Here is an 18,450-nt window from a genome sequence, read left to right on the forward strand (position 1 = left end):
GTTTGGGGTCAAAATAAAAAGCTGGGTATCATCAGCATATTGATAATACCCAACTCCAAAACCACGAATGATCTCACCCAGCGGCTTCATGTAGATGTTGAACAGGAGAGGCGAGAGAACCGATCCCTGAGGAACTCCACAAATGAGAGGTCTCAAGGACGATCTCTGCCCCCCTGCCAACACTGACTGCGAACGTCCCAGAAGGTAGGAGGAGAACCACTGGAGAACTGTGCCTCCCACTCCTAACTCCCTGAGACGTCGCAGCAGGATACCATGGTCGATGGTATCAAAAGCCGCTGAGAGGTCTAAAAGGACTAGAACAGAGGAGCAGCCCCTGTCCCGAGCCCGCCAGAGATCATTCACCAGCGCAACCAATGCCGTCTCCGTGCTGTACCCGGGCCTGAAACCCGATTGGTACGGGTCTAGATAATCAGCTTCATCCTGAATAGAGCCTTGGTGGAGCAGTGGGCTAATGCCTCCTTAAGTAACACCAGCTGCCTGCAATTAGTGCAGGTTCAAGTCCCACCAGGCTCAAGGTTGACTCAGCCTTCCATCCTTCCGAGGTAGGTAAAATGAGGACCCAGATTGTTGGGGGCAATTAAGCTGACTTTGTAATAATGCCGCTTGGGGGGGTGTGTGAAAGCCCTAATAAGCAGGCATATACATAGAATGAAGGCTACTGCTAAGCTTGTAAGCTGCCCTGAGTCTTCGGAGAAGGGCGGGATATAAATGGAATTAAAATAAATAAATAAATAAATCCAAGAACAAAGGGAGCTGTTGTGCCACCACGCTCTCAACAAACTTCGCCAGAAAGCGAAGGTTGGAGACCGGACAAAAGTTGTTTAATATTGAAGAAGGCTCTACAGCTGGGAAAAGTGGAAGGAGGAAAAAGATGACAAGCAGGTGGATGGACTTAGTTACAGTGGTGATGAGTGCTTCATTGGAAGACCTGAAAGACCAGATTAAGGACAAATAATCATGGAGAAAAATTATGTGGTGATCAAGAGTTGACAAAGATTTTAGTGCCCTTTAATCAAGCAACCCTCTTGAAATGTGTGCTCTACAATTAGAAGATTGTAATAGTGTGATTGCAAGCATTATGTAAATCTTTTCCATTTATTTTTTTTCTATAATATTTCAATAAGGTCACCATTATCTTGTCAGAAATTATTTTTCCTTTCAAATTTATATTTAATAGACAAACTTGCTAGTCAGTTTAGACGTTCCTTTTTGTTTCCATGTTTAACATTGCTACTTTGTGTGGCTGTGGGGCTGTTGGAACTTCTTCCCCATTCCACCACTGAAATGTAGAGTGTATAGGATAAGCAGGTAACTTCTTCCCCGGTCTTTACATCATCCTCGTGGTCCGTTTCTTATGGCATTTTATCCTTCTTATCAGCTGTCTGCTCTTTCTATGTGGGCACATGGAAGCTATTTCTTGAAAGAGCCTGTCAACCAGAACAATCTCTTCCACCTCTCAGACTACAAGTTCCCCTAAGTACACACATTCCAATTGTAGAGAATGGACCGATTCAGTACAACTGCTTCTAGCTCAGGGGTAGGCAACCTCGGCACTTTTATGACTCATGGACTTCAACTCCCAGAATTCCTGAGCCAGCTGCCTCAGGAATTCTGGGAGTTGAAGTCCATGAGTCATAAAAGAGCCGAGGTTGCCTACCCCTGTTCTAGCTGCTTCCAGCAAATGTAAGATCTGCATAAAAGAAATAATGATTTGATATTAACACAGTCATAATGTTTTTATTATTCTGCTCTGCAATGCTGTTACTGTTGTTACTCTCCCTTCATTTCAGACTGTTCTTAATTTTGTTTTGATGATTACTGCTGTGCATGTCAATCATGCTGAGCTTGAATTTTATGGCAGAAAAGCAGTCTTGCTCAAGGAGGGATCCTTTTGTCACAGCCCTTATCAGTATTTATTGTCTTACAATATTTAACCGATTTTTATTCTACATCAGCCAAAAAAGGAGTCTGATAGTTTGAAAAAAGTACAGTGATTAAAAATAAACAATGCCATTTCATAATCCATTGGGGAAGAATAAAAGCCAGACTCATAAAATATGAATGTAATATATCCAAGGTGTGAGTCATAGTCCAGCATTCTACAGGGCCTGTCAGGCACACGTTATGAGTGGTTAACTTGCAAAACCAGTATTTCCTGAATTTAATCACAGATAAAAAATATTTGAACAAAACATGACAAGTACATTTTACTGCTCAAATAGTGTAACTGTACACAGTTGCAGAATACGTTTGCTTAATAAGAGCCATCAAATGAAAAACAATGCAGGTTGTAAAATTTAGCTGTTGTTAAAAAATGAAATAAATTTACCCAATTAAATATGACCAACGCTAAGTTCATATTCCCCTTCATGGATTACTGACTTGTCATGGCGAAGGGGCTTGCGTAATTCAATGAAGCTATGAGCTATGCCGTGCAGGGCCACCCAAGACGGAAAGGTCATAACAGAGAGTTCTGACAAAACGTGATCCACTGGAGAAGGAAATGGCAACCCACTCCAGTATCTTTGCCATGAAAACCCTATGGACAGTACCAAAAAGCAAAATGATATGACGCTGGAAGATGAGCCCCTCAGGTCGGAAGGCGTCCAATATGCTACTGGGGAAAAAAGCAGAGGGCTAGTACTAGTAGCGCCAGAAAGAATGAAGCGACTGGGCCAAAGCCGAAAGGACGCTCAGCTGTGGATGTGTCTGGTGGTGAAAGGAAAGTCCGATGCTGTAAAGATTTTCTCTCCATAGGAACCTGGAATGTAAGATCCATGAATCAAGGAAAGCTGGACGTGGTCAAACAAGAGATGACAAGACTGAACATCGACATCTTAGGTATCAGCGAACTAAAATGGACAGGAATGGGTGAATTTAATTCAGATGACCATCAGGTATACTACTGTGGGCAAGAATCCCTCAGAAGAAATGGAGTAGCCTTCATAGTCAATAAGAGTAGGAAAAGCAATACTGGGATACAATCCCCAAAATGACAGAATGATCTCAGTTCGAATCCAAGGCAAACCATTCAATATCACAGTAGTTCAAGTCTATGCCCCAACCACCGGTGCTGAAGAGGATGAAATTGACCGGTTCTATGAAGCCCTACAGCACCTTATAGAACTAACTCCAAAAAATGATGTTCTTATCATCATGGGGGATTGGAATGCTAAAGCAGGAAGCCAAAAGATAATTGGAATAACAGGCAAGATTGGCCTTGAAGTACAAAATGAAGCAGGGCACAGGCTAAATAGAATTTTGTCAAGAGAATACGATTGTTGTGACTCAGGGCCAGCCTGTGGGCCCGACAGCCGGGTCCGATGTATCGGAGGACTCAGATGTGGGGGAGGAGGGAAACGAACCGGCTGATGATGATTTGGAGACTTTGCAGAGTCCTCAGCCGGGAACCTCTTCTCAGCTGTGTGAGCCCGAGAGTGCGGAGGATGATGACCCACAGCTGGCCCTGTTCAAGGACGCCCGACGCAGGAGGCAGACGAGCAGGGACAAACAAAGGAAGGCTATGGGACTCCTCGGGAGGAGGCACAGGGAGACCACGCCCTGAGCTCTCTATAAAAGAAGTGTTTGGGGAGGGGCTAGTTGCTGAAAGCAACTTTTTCTTTGAGAAGTCAAGCTCTTGTATTTTTGTAACAGGGTAATTAAAACTTGGCAGAAGCCTTTTGATCTTGGACGCTTTCCAGACTCTTCCTTTGATTAGGGGTGCGAGAAGAGGGCTGGTTTAGAACAGTTTGCTTTCAGCCACCCACCCCTTAATACTACGATGGAGCAGCTTCTTGCCGAGAATGTCCAGCTCAACCAGCAACTCACCTTGCTGGCCACTCAGGTGGCACAACTGCAGGCTCAGGTACATGCTGCCCCCCCACCCAGGAGGAAATGTCAGATAGCTATGCCGGATAAATTCGCTGGTAATCCAGAACTGTTTCCTGCCTTCCTGGGACAATGCCAGCTTTATATCAGCGTGAAAGCAGCTGATTTCCCCACTGACCGAGATAAGGTGGGATTCGTGTTGAGCCTTCTGTCGGGAGATGCAGCTCGTTGGGGCACGCCTCTGTTGGCACAGCCTAGCCCTTTGTTGGATAACTTTGGGGGGTTTTGTGACCATATGCGCCTCATGTACGAGGACCCGATTAAGGCACAGACGGCCACCCGACGCCTGAAAGCTTTGAGGCAGGGTCAGCGCCCTCTACAGGCCTATATCAGCGATTTCCGGCTGCTTAGCCAGGATTCCGCCTGGAATGAGGCTGCGCTCGTGGATGCCTTTCAGGATGGCTTGTCAGAGGAGATGTTGGATGAGCTGGCCCGCGTGGACATTCCCTCAGACCTGAATGGGCTGATCCATCTTTGTCTGCGGATCGATGCCCGGCTGCAGCAGCGTAAGAGTCGCCGTGCCACCCCACAGACCCCTGCCGCCCCTGTTGTGCGTGAGCCCCCGGTCCAGAGGGAGGAGCCAATGGAGCTGGGTGCCGCCAGGTCCCGTCTATCGGTGACGGAAATGGACAGACGACGATCGGAGGGGTTGTGTTTTTACTGTGGGGACCCTGGACATTTGGCTGCTTCTTGCCCGAAGAAGCGTCAGCGGGCGTCAGTGACCAAGCCTGCCCTGAGAAAGTCCCCTGCTTTGTTATCGGGAAACGGCCCGAGCCCGATCTAGACGGTGTGAAAGATCGGGCGACCCACAACATCCACTCCGAGCGACGCCGTTCCAACGGTGCCTGTGAACCTCCACGGCATTTGATTTTGGAGGCACGTCTGATCCTCCCTGGCAAGTCAGAGGGGATTCCAGTCCATGCCTTAATTGACTCTGGGGCTACCACTAACTTTATGGATTCGGCCTTTGTGGCCAAATGGGCTGTTCCCCAGTGTCCAGTGGATCCGCCCATGCTTGTGGAGACCATCGATGGTCGAGTGCTCCTGTCCGGGCCTATCACGGCCGCCACGCAACCCGTGTGTATGGCCATCAGTACCCATGTGGAGGCCATTCAGTTCTACGTCACTTCGGATCTGCACTTCCCCGTGGTCTTGGGACTGGCGTGGCTCCGGGCGCATGATCCACAGATCTATTGGTCTCAGAACTTGGTCACCTTCCCAAGTTTGCAGTGCGTGGACCACACCCGCCATATCTGTGCCGGCCAGGTGGAGGGTTCCTCAGGGGTTTCCTTGCCTCCCGAACTGTCCGACTTTGCTGACGTGTTCAGCGAGTCAGAGGCGGACCAATTACCCCCGCACAGGCCCTACGACTGCTCCATTGACCTAGTCCCTGATGCGCCTCTCCCAGTGGGGCGTTTGTACTCCATGTCGGAGCCCGAGTTGGCTGCATTGCGGGACTTCCTGACGAAGAACTTGGCTCGTGGTTTCATCCGGCCCTCGTCCTCGCCAGTGTCTGCGCCCGTGCTCTTCGTCAAAAAGAAGTCGGGCGAGTTACGGCTTTGCTGTGACTACCGGAAACTCAACGCTATCACGGTGCGTAACCGCTACCCGCTGCCCCTCATCCCCGAGCTCTTGGACCGACTCCGGGAGGCTAAGATCTTCACGAAACTGGACCTGCGTGGAGCTTACAACCTCGTCAGGGTTCGGCCGGGTGATGAGTGGAAGACGGCGTTTGGTACTCGCTATGGACATTTCGAGTACACGGTGATGCCGTTTGGCCTGACCAACGCCCCCGCTGTGTTTCAGCATTTTATGAATGACGTCTTTCGGGATCTGTTGGACCAGTTTGTTGTGATTTACCTGGACGACATCCTGATTTACTCCCCGTCGCGTGAAGCGCATCATCAGCATCTCCGTCAGGTCCTGCAGCGCCTCCGGAATCATCGGCTGTTTGCCAAGTTGGAGAAGTGCCAGTTCTACCAGGTGACCATTGATTTCCTGGGTCACCGCATTTCTCCTGAGGGCATCGCCATGGAACCGAGTAAAGTTGAGTCATTGCAGAGTTGGCAACCCCCGCGTCGCGTGAAGGATATTCAGCGACTTCTTGGATTTGCCAACTACTATCGGACATTCATCCCTGGCTTTGCTGCCTTGACAGCCCCCCTCACCCGGCTCCTGCAGAAGAAGACTCGGTTCCAGTGGAACGCCCCCGAACAACAGGCGTTCCAAGCTCTGAAGGACGCCTTCATGAAGGAGCCCATCTTGAAGCATCCTGACCCGCAACGGCCATTTGTCGTGGAGGCGGACGCCTCCGACATTGCCATTGGGGCCGTGTTACTTCAGGCAGCGACGCCCAACGGTACCCTTTTCCCTTGCGCGTATCACTCACGGAAATTGAATCCCTCGGAGCGCAACTATACCATCTGGGAGAAGGAGCTGCTGGCCATCAAGGCGGCGTTCGAGGCTTGGAGGCATCATCTGGAGGGGGCGCGGCATCAAATCGAGGTCCGGACGGACCACAAGAATCTGGAAAGCCTGCAGACCGCTCGGAATTTGAACCAACGCCAGATCCGGTGGTCCCTCTTCTTTGCGAGGTTTGACTTCCGGGTGCGGTACATACCAAGCGGGCACAACCAGAGAGCGGATGCTCTGTCCAGGAAGCCCGAGTACACCCGAGTGGAAGACAAGCTTCCGCCCAGGACCGTGATCCCCGTCGAGTCTTTTGCTGCGGTGCGGGAGCCGGTGGATATACGGGCTCGGATCCGGGAGGCGCAGCAGCAGGAGGCGTGGGTGGCTCAGCGGAAGGAAGAGGTGGGGCCAGATTCGCCTTGGTCAGTCACGGATGGACTCCTGTATTATCGTGACCGGCTCTATGTTCCAGGAGGGCCACTCAGGGGACTCGTCCTCAGCCAATGTCATGATAACCCGGCTGCGGGGCATTTTGGCCTGTTCAAGACTCTGAACCTGGTCTCCCGTACATTCTGGTGGCCCCGAGTCCGACACGATGTCCAGTCTTATGTCACCTCCTGCGTCCCATGCAGGCAGGCCAAGTCAGCGACAGGGGCCCCGCCTGGTTTACTGCAGCCTTTGCCAACGCCCAAGAGACCCTGGGGGGCTGTGTCCATGGACTTTCTGACGGATCTACCCCCATCCTCCGGCTTCACGACAGTGTTTGTGGTGGTGGACATGTTGACCAAGATGGCGCACTTCATCCCCTGTCGCGGCTTACCGTCAGCTCGCGCCACTAGTCGCATGTTCATCCAACAGGTGTTCCGGCTGCACGGCCTTCCCGATAGAGTCGTCTCCGATAGGGGGGCCCAGTTTACAGCCCGCTTCTGGCAGGAGTTGATGCGGGCGTTGGACATTAAGGTTTGCCTCTCGTCCGCGCATCATCCTCAGACCGACGGGGGTACCGAGAAGGTCATCGGCATTTTGGAGCAGTATCTGCGCTGCTACGTTAACCTGCAGCAGGACAATTGGGTGGACTATTTGGCCATAGCCGAGTTTGCCTTTAACAACTCGCAGCACACCTCCACGCAGATGACACCGTTCTTGGCCAATGTGGGTTATCACCCTCGGTTTTTCCCCCTTTCTCCCGTGGACTCACCGGAGCCGGCAGCGAACGAATTCATGGCGGAGTTACAGGCGATCCATCGGTTGGTGCGACGGCAGCTGGAGAAGGCCAAGGCCGACTACAAGAGGTTCGCCGATCGGTCGAGAAGGGATACGCCTCCATTATCGGTGGGGGATCGGGTCTGGCTGTCCACCAGGAACCTACCATCCACTCGGCCGGCGAGGAAGCTGGACCACCGTTACCTTGGACCGTTCCCAGTCGAGGCCGTCATCAACCCGGTCGCCTATCGTTTAACTCTGCCACGTTCCCTGCGCGTGCACCCCGTCTTCCATCGGTCCTTGTTGGTCCCCGAACAACCGGCTTGTCCACTTCGCCAAGCGGAACCTCCCCCATCAGGACCTCGTGATGGCGACAGCACCCCCGAGTACGAGGTCGCCAGCATCAGGGATTCCCGCTGGCTGAAAGGTCGCTTCCAGTACCTGATCGAGTGGAAAGGGTACGGGCCGGAGGACTTCACATGGGAAGACGCGACCGCCGTTCATGCCCCTGCGTTGGTGACTGCTTTTCACGAACAGTTCCCATCCCGACCGCATCCGGATCGGCAGACCCGGGGGAAGGGCCCTGCGGTGCGGGATAGTGTTGTGACTCAGGGCCAGCCTGTGGGCCCGACAGCCGGGTCCGATGTATCGGAGGACTCAGATGTGGGGGAGGAGGGAAACGAACCGGCTGATGATGATTTGGAGACTTTGCAGAGTCCTCAGCCGGGAACCTCTTCTCAGCTGTGTGAGCCCGAGAGTGCGGAGGATGATGACCCACAGCTGGCCCTGTTCAAGGACGCCCGACGCAGGAGGCAGACGAGCAGGGACAAACAAAGGAAGGCTATGGGACTCCTCGGGAGGAGGCACAGGGAGACCACGCCCTGAGCTCTCTATAAAAGAAGTGTTTGGGGAGGGGCTAGTTGCTGAAAGCAACTTTTTCTTTGAGAAGTCAAGCTCTTGTATTTTTGTAACAGGGTAATTAAAACTTGGCAGAAGCCTTTTGATCTTGGACGCTTTCCAGACTCTTCCTTTGATTAGGGGTGCGAGAAGAGGGCTGGTTTAGAACAACGATAGTCATAGCAAACACTCTTTTCCAACAACCCAAGAGACGGCTCTACACATGGACATCACCAGACGGTCAACACAGAAATCAGATTGACTATGTGCTCTGCAGCCAAAGATGGATAAGCTCTATACGGTCAGTAAAAACAAGACCACGAGCTGACTGTGGCTCAGACCATGAGCTTCTCATTGCAAAGTTTAGGGTTAAACTGAAGAAAGTAGGAAAAAACACTAGGCTACTCAGGTATGAATTAAATTATATCCCTGTTGAATATACAGTAGAGGTGACAAATAGATTTAAGGAATTAGATCTGATAGACAGAGTGCCTGAAGAACTATGGACAGAGGTTTGCAACATTGTACAACAGGTAGCAACCAAAACCATCCCAAAGAAAAAGAAATGCAAGAAAGCAAAATGGCTGTCTGAGGAAGCTTTGCAAATAGCTGAGGAAAGGAGGGAAGCGAAAGGCAAGGGAGAAAAAGAAAGATACGCCCAATTGAGTGCAGAATTCCAGAGAATAGCTAGAAGAGATAAGAATGCCTTCTTAAATGAACAGTGCAGAGAAATAGAAGAAAACAATAGAATAGTGAGGACCAGAGATCTTTTCAAGAAAATTGGAGAGGTCAAGGGAACGTTTAATGCAAAAATGGGCATGATAAAGGACCAAAATGGCAGGGACCTAACAGAGGCAGAAGAGATTAAGAAGAGGTGGCAAAATTACACAGAAGAACTATACAAGAATGAGCTTAACGTCCCTGATAATCACAATGAGGTGGTCACTGACCTCAAGCCAGACATCCTAGAATGTGAAGTGAAGGGGGCCTTAGAAAAGCTGAGCAACAACAAAGCTAGTGGAGGTGACAGTATTCCAGCTGAGCTATTCAAAATCTTAAAAGACGATGTAGTAAAAGTGTTACACTCAATTTGCCAGCAAATTTGGAAAACTCAACAGTGGCCACAGGATTGGAAAAGATCAGTTTACATTCCAATTCCAAAGAAAGGCAGTGCCAAAGAATGTTCAAACTATCGCACCATTGCACTCATTTCTCATGCTAGTAAAGTTATGCTTAAAATCCTACAAGCTAGACTCCAGTAGTATGTGGATCGAGAACTACCAGAAGTACAGGCAGGATTTCGAAGAGGCAGAGGAACTAGAGATCAAATTGCCAAAATACGCTGGATCATGGAGAAAACTAGAGAGTTCCAGAAAAACATCTACTTCTGCTTCATTGACTATGCCAAAGCCTTTGATTGTGTGGATCATAACAAACTGTGGCTAGTTCTTAAAGAGATGGGCGTACCAGACGATCTTATTTGTCTCTTGAGAAACCTATATGCGGGTCAAGAAGCAACAGTGAGAACTGGACATGGAACCACTGATTGGTTCAAAATTGGGAAAGGAGTCCGGCAAGGCTGTATACTGTCGTCCTGCCTATTTAACTTATATGCAGAGCACATCATGAGAAAGGTAGGGCTAGATGAATCAAAAGTTGGAATTAAGATTGCCGGAAGAAATATCAACAACCTAAGATATGCAGATGATACCACTCTAATGGCAGAAAGTGAAGAAGAACTAAAGAGCCTCTTGTTGCGGGTGAAGGAGGAGAGTGCAAAACGTGGGTTGAAACTTAACATTAAGAAAACCAAGATCATGGCATCCGGCCCTCTCAATTCCTGGCAAATAGATGAGGAAGAAATGGAGGTAGTGACAGATTTTATTTTCCTGGGCTCCAAGATCACTGTAGATGGGGACTGTAGCCAAGAAATTAAAAGATGCTTGCTCCTGGGGAGGAAAGTCATGGCAAATCTAGACAGCACACTAAAAAGCAGAGACATCACCCTGTCAACAAAAGTGTGTATAGTCAAGGCTATGGTCTTCCCAGTTGCAATGTATGGCAGTGAAAGCTGGACCATAAGAAAGGCTGAGCGCCAAAGAATTGAGGCCTTTGAACTGTGGTGCTGGAGAAGACTCCTGCGAGTCCCTTGGACTGCAAGGCGATCAAACCAGTCAGTCCTAGAGGAGATCAACCCTGACTGCTCTTTAGAAGGCGAGATCCTGAAGCTAAAACTCAAATACTTTGGCCACCTAATGAGAAGGAAGGACTCACTGGAGAAGAGCCTAATGCTGGGAAATGTTGAGGGCAAGAGAAGAAGGGGACAACAGAGAATGAGGTGGCTGGATGGAGTCACTGAAGCAGTAGGCATGAGCTTAAATGGACTCCAGAAGATGGTAGAGGACAAGAAGGCCTGGAGGAATGTTGTCCATAGGGTCGCGATAGGTCAGACATGACTTCGCAGCTAACAACAACAACAAGTTCACATTTCATTATGAAATACTCCAGCAAGTCCATTCACAGGAATAAAACTAAGTGAATGTATCATATGTAACACCTGGGACAAAAACACATTGCCTTTAAAAGCATGGCAGCACTGAATTGCATTAAATGAATATGTAATATGCCGAACACTAGCAAACAGATGACTACCTGTTATTTTTTTAAAACTTCTGCTAATTGTTAGACCTGGCAGGTGCCTCTGAGATTAAAGCATTTCCCTCAAGGCATTCACATTATCCTTTACTAAAATTACTCATATATTATAGCTTGTTCCTTCTGCAGACTAGATAGAATTTCCTCTGTGCTTTTGATTGTTACAGATATTTTTATACAAGAAGTGCACCTTGAGATCAGGAAACATAAGTGAGTAATTTAAGAGATAACAATGAGAAGTGACACTTCTCATGCAAAGTCCAATCCACATCATAGTGTTATTACAATACTCTCTGAATATCGTATGATGTACACATTTGGATTGTGATGAATCCTGTTAGAATAAACAACAGAATGGAATCCAAGATTTCAGTCCACCTTTTCTTTCTCAATCCCTGCAAACCCTTGCTTCTATTTTTATGCATTATAGGCCAGGAAAAGTTTGGTAAAAAGCAGCCTATATAACTTTAAGGGATTTTTTTTCTTTTAAATTAATGCTATGTTTTACAAAACACTATTAGTTATTTATTTATTAAACAAATTTAAGAAATACATATTACAATTAACATAACTATATTATATAAATTTTATACAGACACACACACACACACACACACAGAGATACACTTAACAAACAAATATAACTGTCCAACTCACACATAAGTTATTCCAGGCAGCAATTAAACCTGCAGCCTAATTCTTTATACATGAGAATACAACCTTGTATAAGTCCAATTTGGAGACATTTGATAAAATTATTCAATCTAAACTTGATTTAATTTGGAAAGTTGATTAATTTGATCAAATTATATTCATGTTATATTGCTTCTCATCCTTTTGATTCAGATCAAGAGTATAATATTGCACACCTCTATTATTTAGTGGTTTTATAGTCTCCTTTTTCTCTTTTCTTCCATTTTTTTATCATCTTATCTGATGAATTATAGAGTACTTGAAAGCTTTTACAGGTAGTCCTTGACTTATGACCATAATTGAGCCTTTTAATTAGAGTTGTAAATCATTTATTTAATTGCTGCCCATCTCTTTTCAAAGCAACTCTGTGCACCTTACATTAAAAGCATTAAAATCATAGAAGATATTTATAAAACAAAAAATGGAATTTAAAATCAAAAATAGAATTATAGTTAAAAGATAGAGAGGGAAGGAACAGGATAATAGTCATAAAGCAAATGCTGCGGTTGTTAAGCAAACCTATTGGTTGCTATGGGAAGTTTTTTCCCCAGAAACTGGAAAAATGTCATAAATCATGGTCACATGAACCCCAGGTACTACAAACGGCAGTAAATGCAGTGGTTGCTGGGTGCCCAAAATGCCATCCTGTGACTGCCAGGGGACAGACGTCATAACTTTGGAACCATGTTGTAAATGCCTTTTGGTTGGACCTAACATAACATTGAACAGCAGTTAAACGGAACACCCCTTGTTATCTCTTTTGTGATCTTGAATTGTTCTAATATGTGTTTTGGAACTTTTTTTAGCCAATGTGGCTTCCTGCTTTTTACAATAAAGCTTATAGTTATATGCTAAACATTGAGAGAAGCATAGGTTGCTACCACTATGAAGCAATTCTTTTGCTTTAGGTACTGTGCAAAAAAAGAGAAAGAATGAGATTAAAATATATTTTTATTATCTTCTTTGTCCTTGTTACAGCTGCTTACAACTGCCTTGCTGCAGAACTGAAAGAAGGCTTTGTTTGTTTCTTCAAATTATGGTTATTTTGTGATTCATATTATTGTTTTGCACAGTAATCTCTAGTCACTTGATACAACTTAAATGCCTTGGATAGTCTGAATAGATCGTGATCTAAGGGCATCATGGCAGCTTTAGTTCTGTCTCTGTTATTGGAATGAATAAAAACATTCACAAACATTTTTACTTATCTTTGAGAGGAAAAAATTGCTCATCGCTTGGTTCTTATTTTGCCTCCCACTTGTTCTTCCGAGAGCAAAAAAAAACACATTACTGTAAAGAAAGCAGATTATAGCTAGTTTTGCCTCCCAGCTGTGAATTTTGCCACAGTAATAATTACCCGGGCTTGGCTTTATATCTCTGCAGCTAAGTAAGCAACCTGAAAGCTTATCATTACTGCCTTCTGTGATTACAACGTGCACTTTGGCTGCCCTAAGCCATTGCTGGGGGAGACCATCATGCTGGCGTGCCCCCTCCAAACTCCCTTGCGTGCCATCCTGATGCATTGGCTCAGTCGAAAGAATGCAGCATGTCAGCCCCCTTCCTTCCCCAGTTCTCCTTGAGTTCCTCCAGATAGGTCCGGCCTCAAAGGCTGCGCTAGCTGGGGATTATGGGTGCTGAAGTCCAACTCAGTTGGAGGGCCCCGGCTTTGGGGAAGCTGGGTCGACCAGGTGGCTGCCCACCCCGCCTCCTACGGAGGCTCCCGTCATGACCGCGTGGGAAAGCGGCCAATTGGCTGGACCAAGGGCTGGACGTCGTCGCCCTTTTCGGCCCCCCGCGGGCGCCCGGTCCCCGGAGGCGGCATCGCCGGCGAGCACCGGCCACATCACCCGGGCTGGGAGGGGGGGTTCCCGGCTAGACACGCCTCTCGCCCCCGCCGAATTTGGCCGCGCCTGCTCAGTGGGGGCGGAGGCCCCGAGGAGCTGTCAGCAACTCCGCGGCCGCCGGGCAGGTTCTTTCTTCCTGGGAAGAGCGGGCAGCTTTTGGGCTGCGCCCGACGGAGGATGGCGAGCGGCGGCAGCTGCTGCTGCGAGAGGCTGGGGCCAGCCCCGCTGTCCCTGGTCAGGTAGGTCTGGGACCGAGGAGGGCAGCTGGAGATGGGCGCGAAGGCGGGAACCGGAGGAGGGGATTCCCTGGCCTGGCGGGTCCCAGAAGGAAAGTAAGGCAGTCGTGTCGGTCTTGGCTAGGAGGAAACTTGCCTTTCGCCTCCGTCACCCGGACTGGGGCTTTCCCCGCTCCCCACTCGGAAACCCCCTTCCTTTCGGCTCTCCCTGCCCACCCGAGACAGTAAAAGGTGGCAGCTTTCAGCTGCCCTCCTTTTCTTTCTCAGTTCCCACGGATGGCAGATGCATTGAGACCTTCCTCCCGCGGGGCTTGGGTGGGTAGCCCCAGGGTCTTGGATAACGTTCCGGGTGGCATTCCTCGGGATCCTAAAAAGTAGGTCACTTCTTCCCTTCAAGAGTGCTAAGTCTGTGGATATTTCAACCTGGCCCACCTCCACCCGCCTTTCCTTGTTTGCACAAAGGAGCAAGTTCTACAATTCAGCTTGAGTGTCATAACTTAGTCATAGTAAGTTATGGTATGGTTACATTAGGGATATGCGATACCTTTGTAATGTTTGTGTTGGAGAAGAAAAACTCGAGGAAGTTCAGTAGAGAGCTCTTTAAAAGATCCTTGGCAATTCCACAATTCAAGGCCAGGCATATAACTTCATAAAGGTCATTGGGTATTTTTTTAATTTAGTATTTTTTGTTATTAGCATAAGTATGCATTGGTTTAGCAATTCTTGCTTATAAAAGATTGACCTGAAAGTATATGAAAGTCAGAAAAACAAAAAGTTGGTTATTTCTTCATTGAAGCAGTAGGCAATAAACAATTGGTTTAAAAAATAATTAACAGATGATATTACTTATGGAGAATAAACTAGAAACAGATTAAAGATTAGAGATCACGGAGAGCATACTGGAAACATCAAGAAAAAGTAGCGTGAAAGTTTTCTGTGTACTTTATTTTCAGTTTTTACTTGAAGATTAAATATCTGGGGGCTGGGGCCTTCATCACTGATTTGATTGTATGAAGTTGTATCTGTCTGGTTTTAATCTGGTTACCAGAATTTGTCACAAACTATAAATTCTACACCACAAACATTTGCAATTCAAAACTCAAGATTTTCCACCCAACAACTCTGGCATGTTGGCTGTTGTTAATCATTGAACAATAGGTATCTGAGACCAGGGGGAAAATTTTCATCAACTTTATTTCTAAATAATTTCAGTTGATTATAATTCCTACTTGGGAAGCTTCTATTATTGCTGTCTATTTTCTAGGTGGGATGCAGCAAAAAGCTTTGGAAAAAAGAGGTAAATTTAAAAAAAGAAAAAAGATGAGTAGAGGATGATGTGGTTATGTCTAGTATGCAGATGCTAAGATACTTTCTCTAAGGAGCAAAGTTCCATTGATGAAAAATGCTATCACAAACCTCTTTTAGTTGCGGCATTTTTTCTTATTTGTCTCTGCCAAAATGTTTGCCTTGCCCATTGTTAAAATGCCTGTGAGGACAGGGAAAATAACTTCTGCTTGAGGCATACGTGTCAGACAGCTTATTTGCCATGAGCTGTCAGATCGTTAAAAAAAATCAAAATCTGGATAAAGTTTTGGGTATTGACTACTTGTCAGGTGTTAGCTGAACACGTCTGCTTTTTACCATTGCTTTTGTTCAGTCTTCTTGAATTCTATTGCATTTCACCCCTTATCTTATTTTCTATTTCCTTGTAAGATGAAATGTTTAGTACCCTTGGCCCTGATCGAGAAATTCCACTTTAAGATTTTGTACTAAATATATTTGGCTGTTCTGCAGATACTGGAGTTCCCCCAAACCTGTTGATGCATAACTGTTTTGGTATAATGTCTTGTCAAATTGCAGTTTCCTGTTGTCTGATAAACCGAAATAGCAAGCCATGTTTAAAGCAACCTTTGACTGTGTTTAGTGTTTTAACACTGGATTTGATAAACCATTGGTTTGCTCCTCCCCAAGGCTGCAACATCATCGAAATTTATGTAGTGAAAACATTTGAACATATAACAGTCAGCATGATTTATTCAGTAGCTGTTAAAAATAATGGACATTCACTTCATCCCACAATTTATATGTGCAGTTGAAAATGTCAGCAATGGATTGGATTTAAAACTATGGTTTGATTTGACATTTGAATTGATATGTTCAAAGAGAGGCCCTTCAGATATTGCTGTCTAAATTCTAGCATTCCTTACTGGACAATGTGAGTGGGGGAGATGAAGTTTATGAACATTTGGAAAGAAAGGAAAAATATATTTTATATGTAGAGCTATTAAACAAATATATTCTAAGGAATTGCAGAAAATGGGGTCAAGGAAAAGAACCTTACCTGAATCATGAGACCCTGTGCACGGTCGTTCATCGGTTGGATTACTGCAAAGCGCTGTATATGGGCTACCCTTGAAGAGTATTCAGAAGCTACAGCTAGTGCAGAATGGAGAATGCACACAGTTCTGGGTGCCCCTAAGGTGGCATATGAACACAGCTACTGCGCAAACTGCATTGGTTATCAATTTGCTTCTGCGTCCAATTCAAGGTGTTGGTTATTACCTTCAATGCCCTATATGGCATGGGTCCAGAGTACCTGACCCAATGGGACTAGCCTGCTCCCCTTGCTCCAGCGGAAGTGGCCTGCTACAGGCCCCATATGCTAGGTAATTCTGGGAGGTGGGGTCAACAAGAAAAGCCTTTTCCACTGTGGCCCTGGTCCTGTGGAACTCTCTACCAGTGGACAGAAGTGCCTCCACTTTTGGACTTCTGGAAACTGGCTTTGTTGGTTGGCCTGGGACCCCAAGGAGGCACTCACCATTGGAGGTAGCTGACAGTTTAAGAAGACCTCATCCCCACCTCATCTGTCTCTTAGTTCTGATTTCAGTGTAATTTTTAAAGTTTTAATCTATGTAGTTTTAATGTTTTAATTATTTTTTTTACTTTTTTTATAAATTGTAAACCGCCCAGAATCACCTTATATAGGGGAGATGGATGGCAAAATAAATAAATAAATAAAAATATTCAAATTGGATATAATAATGCTTGATGGGAATAATGTGATCTGTATCTGTTTATAAAATCGGTGTAGTTCTTCAGATCAAGATGCAGATTCAGTCTCATTCTGCCCACCCATCTCTCCATGATTTAATTTGCTGTGCAGTTAAGTTTAACATTGAGTAATGAAAGGATACTACTGTAAAATAAAGTGTACTTTAAAGATCAAGAAATATTTTAGCAAATCAAAATAAAATTATTTGTCTTATAGGTCTGCCCATTCCCTAACATTTTAGCAAGTAATTTTGCTGAAAATCCTGGTATTATGAATTTTCTATGAAGCATCAGGAACACTGCATAAAACTAGAAACCATTATGCTCATAGGATGCACTTATTTGCTAAGCTTGTAAGTGCACGAACAGGCTGTTAATTTGGCTAATCAAAATAGTTTATGATCTGAGTCATGAGGCATACCTAATGCAGACAATGTAATTATCAGTAATCCAATTTGGCAGTAAGAGTGAAGAATTAACAGGATTACTAATCATATAAAGATCTGGCAGGAATTTAAGTGAAATGTAGTGCATGGTAAAAATCACTGGATGCTTCAAGTCTATATTCCTTGCAAGAGTAAATCTGAACTACAAATCTCATGGCCACAAATGTTACCTAATATTTGTTCTTTTATCATTATTATTTCCTCCTCCTCCTCCTCCCCCCTCCTCCATCTCCTCCTCCTCCTGAACTTAAAAAGTTTAGATAAGACATAAGAAAATTTTGCAAGTTTACATCCTGTCATTATATTCTATAGAAGTTCTTAGAAAGTTTGTTTTGAAGTCAACATCACTAAATCAATGCAATTTTATACAATGCATCTATATGTAACATGTCATTTCATATATAATTAAAGACAATTTTTACAAATACAGAATTATTTCTAATGACTATGCAACTGTTTTACTCTAAGAAAATTTTACTCCAAGATTACGAGTAATGCAAAAGGATGATCTTCCTCGTTATATATAGCAAGCATATCCAAGATGTATTGTTTGTTTCTCAAATACATCAAGTCTTTTAAGTGTAAAAAGTAAAAAAAAACTGTTTCTTTCATTATGTATTGCTTTTTTCATTATATTGGTGCCTGATCTCCACTTAATTAAACATTGACTGCATAATTTGGCTTATAAAACGTATTAAGCATTAACAAAAGCTCTTCAGCTAGTAACTTTTAGTTTTTAATTAACAATGCAAAGAACACTGTGAAAAAAATATTACCATTTAAATTGCTAAAGTGAAGTTGGAATGCCTTCAAAGAAAACAAAATGCACATTTGGTTTTACTGTTTTTCTCATGCATTGATTTCTTTAATCACAATCAGTAGTAAAATTTTTTTTTTGCCGGCTCCGAAGATGGCGGACGCGCTGGGGAGAGCTCCGTAGCCCCCAACAGTAAGGCGTCCCCCCAGGAGCCCCCCAGGGACGTCAATGGACCCCTGGGGTGGGGCAAGAATTTCGGGCAAAACAGCTGGGTAACTATGCCGCCCGCTGCCTCCCGGAACAACTGCAGGGGTGCCAGGACACCCCTGCCCCGCCGCCTGGGCCGCTGG

At 45.7% G+C, this 18,450-nt stretch overlaps 1 protein-coding gene across 2 annotated transcripts in view; it reads left to right on the forward strand.

The window, feature by feature from the left end:
• The first annotated feature begins 13,570 nt into the window (after positions 1-13,570).
• Positions 13,571-18,450, forward strand: part of SLC41A2 (solute carrier family 41 member 2) — a 43,144-nt gene continuing 38,264 nt past the window's right edge. The window contains exon 1 of one of the 2 annotated variants that reach the window (XR_014492839.1): positions 13,571-13,849. The gene's annotated coding sequence lies outside the window, so the exon portion shown is untranslated. The remainder of the gene's footprint in view (positions 13,850-18,450) is intronic. The other variant, XM_083365699.1, reaches the window with a different exon arrangement.

Source organism: Vipera ursinii (genome assembly GCF_947247035.1).
Source record: "Vipera ursinii genome assembly, chromosome: 6".
NCBI classification, from domain to species: Eukaryota; Metazoa; Chordata; class Lepidosauria; order Squamata; family Viperidae; genus Vipera; species Vipera ursinii.